Genomic DNA, 3,201 nt, shown 5'->3' on the forward strand with positions numbered 1-3,201 from the left:
TGAAGAACAATTTTTTCCTAAATTCAAGGTGTTATTATTTTTGGAGGAAGAAAATGATACTATGTTGCCTAAGTTTGTCATCTCAAATTGAACCCTCATATATTTATTTTTTAATTTTTTTTACTTAATAGTTAAATAAGTGCCTATTAGAATATTGATATTTTTTATTTTTTTAAAAATGTTTAAAAATGTTTAAAAAATATTTAAAATAAAAAATAAAAAAATGTAATTTACATTAGGGGAACACAATGTAGGCAAACTTACGTATAAGACTGTTCATCTAGGCCGGATTTTACCCAGCCCAGCCCGGAACTCGGATAACCGGGTTTCCGGTTATGGTTTTCGGCCCGGATACAGATTTTACCCAGCCCGTATTATACCCGGTTAACAACCGGGTTTGTTCATAATGCCCAAAACGTTTGTGAGTCCGTGTCTTCTGCCTTCTCTCTCTCGTTATGAACTACTGCAGAACTGAGAAACCCTAACCTCCCTCCGTGAGCGCAGTCTCTCTCTCGCCGTTGCCGCTGCCGCTGGCCGGACTTCGTTCAATAAGTCTCTCTATCTCTCACTTCGATAGCCCTCTCTCTCTCTCTCTCTCTATCTCGATCTCGATCTATGATCAGTGCCTTGGGTAGAAAGTTTATGCTATTATTTTGCTAGATCGGCTATTTTTGCTCCGTCTCTATCTCTATTTTGTTAGATCTGCTATTTTTTGGGTTGTGAAAAAATAATTTTTCGCTAGATCTGTTCTCTTTGTTTTTAAACGTGGGGATTTTTTTTGGGTTTGTTTCGTTCTATGATCAATGCCTTTAAACAAATCTGATGTGGGTATTAATTATATGTTCTGATTTTGTTAGATCTGCTATATGGCAGTGCTCTGCATCTTGTTTTGATATAGCGTCTTTCTTTCGCTTTGTAAAGTGTAAATGTTATGCAATCATGTCTGTAATAATCCCTTGTGTCATCTTGTCAAATATTTGAAAGGGATTTTTGATCATGAGGATTCACTTTCTTATGTGTGCCATTTGATCATTATCACTTGATGTGAATATTGAACTGTGTACACTATTACCCATGCAAATACATCAAGTCATTTCCAGAGAAGGAGGATATGCTTCAGGAATCTTTCATTCGTATTAAATCAATTGAATATGACTTGCAGAAGACAAAGAAAGTAAAATACCCTTCTCTCAGTCACAAGTTATTTTGAAGAATATAGGTCCTGCTCAAGAAATTTTTCTTGTGCTGATTGTATTTTGTCATTGTTCGCAGGCACTGCTTGCAACTGCATCAAAGCAAGTGGAGCTTGCTGACTCACTGGAAAGTTTAAAGGTGACCAGCTTAACGCGGGTATGTTCCTATTGCCATAGAAAAAGAAAAGTGAGAGTATCTATTTTCATGAGTAGAAAACAAGTTAATGTCAACTTCAAGAAAGTTGAACTTTTCAATGTTAAACTTACTTGAAGTTCAAATTGAACTTCATAATGTACTTAAATCTGTATCTTTACCTATCAAAAAACAAAATCTGTATCTTAATATAATGGATAAGCTTTGGGAAGCTGTTCATCAATGGTTTCATGCCTTGTATTCGTACGGGATAAGAAATCCTTTTGAAAAATACAATTTCTTTCTTTCAACTAAGGCCTAAATTATGATTTTTAGGGCCAGCGTAACAGCGTTGAAAACATAATTTGACTTGAGCTGGTATTTTTACTGGGTTTTAGACTTGTAGTTTAATTTTTATCCGTTTGTTGAAATCATTTTTCATAGATCTGCAGGAGTTGATGTATCCTGTTCTTAGGAACACTTGATTTGATTACATCGTTGAATGCTTGTTCAAATATCGGGATGACATGCGCATGCTGATAAGATTTTGTTTTGCAAAAATAGCAGGGGACAAGCTCTTGTTGGCCAAGAATCAAATCTTATACGCCAGGAAGATGAATAAATTGTTTCGTGAGACAGCTTTGCCAAACCTGCTGCTCCCTATTGACTCTCAAAATTGCAGTAACTTCCGCTAAGTTCAATCGGCACTCGAAGGTTCTCATTTTAGGTGACTGTCACTTCTAACATTTTTTAGGCACTCACACTCATTTCCAACTTTCTCAGATTTCTTTGAATGTAGTTATCCACCAAGCAGAGAAAACAGCAAAGCCATTGAATCCAGTTCTCTTAAGATAGACAGGCAGTCCTGTACATAATACTTTATACAAATATATTACTCGAGTATAGAAACATCATATTCCTTTCAAATATTAGATTTCTGTAGGATATTTCAAGATGCAGCATGCCGAAGAATTCTCTTAAGATTTGAGAATGTTTTGTGCTAGGATAGTCTAGGCAATAATATAATGCCCTCTAAAAAATTAGATATATGCTCATTTGTCAATTTTTGATCTAGAACCAATACCTTGATTAATGTGCATCTTTTTCCCTACATCATTTTTTGCTATTGATGCTCACTTCCCTTGGTACTTTATCAATGAGTAGAATTTGATATTGCCATCTTTTGCAGGGTTAAAGGTTCCTTTCAACATTTTGAGACTACATCTTTATCTATACTATTATTGGACTTCTGAAGAGCAATGTCAACTTTTATAGTCCTTTGAGTGTAGTGGTAAAAGGAATGTTCTTACCAAATTAGTTGTTGTGTATTGGACTTTAATTAGAGCAATGTATGTGTTTTGTAATGATCTAAGCAAATCAGTTCAAATGTAATATGTAGTTGATTTTTTTTTCTTTTTAGGTTAATTAGTTGTTTATAGCGGTAGCTGATATGCATGTATTAATTATAATTAGTTGATATTTTTATCATCATAGACAATGATATAAAAAAATATAAACTTTTATATAACAAAAAAGTTTTGCATTTCAACAATGTTTCTTGAAAAAATTGCAATAAATATTGGATTTTTGAGAAACATTTTTCAACATAAAAAAATTATTAACAGAGAGATTTCAGTATTTAAAAAAAAAAACGGTTTTGATCCGGAACCCGGATTTCTGGGTTATAAATATCCGGATTAATCCGGGTTTCGGACCGGGTCATAACCCGGTTATAACTGGGCCGAAACCCGGTCCGGATTTTGAATCCGGATTCCGGCCCGGATATACCTAGATACCCGGTCCGAAACCCGGTTGAACACCCCTACTTACGTGGCATAATGGTCCTACCCAAAAAGGAAAATTGTCCGTAATGGC

At 34.8% G+C, this 3,201-nt stretch overlaps 1 long non-coding RNA gene across 3 annotated transcripts; it reads left to right on the forward strand.

Annotated features, from left to right (window-relative positions):
* Positions 1–375: 375 nt before the first annotated feature.
* On the forward strand, positions 376–2,817 carry LOC122290244. Of its 3 annotated transcripts, XR_006236333.1 has the most exons (4): positions 376–1,174; positions 1,273–1,350; positions 1,894–2,040; positions 2,110–2,817. It is a non-coding gene; the product is annotated as an uncharacterized LOC122290244 (long non-coding RNA). The 3 variants fall into 3 exon arrangements; XR_006236335.1 differs by having other exon boundaries at positions 1,891–2,817; XR_006236334.1 differs by having other exon boundaries at positions 1,894–2,817.
* Positions 2,818–3,201: the final 384 nt, after the last annotated feature.

The sequence above is a fragment of the Carya illinoinensis genome, chromosome 12 (genome assembly GCF_018687715.1).
Source record: "Carya illinoinensis cultivar Pawnee chromosome 12, C.illinoinensisPawnee_v1, whole genome shotgun sequence".
Lineage (NCBI taxonomy): Eukaryota > Viridiplantae > Streptophyta > Magnoliopsida > Fagales > Juglandaceae > Carya > Carya illinoinensis.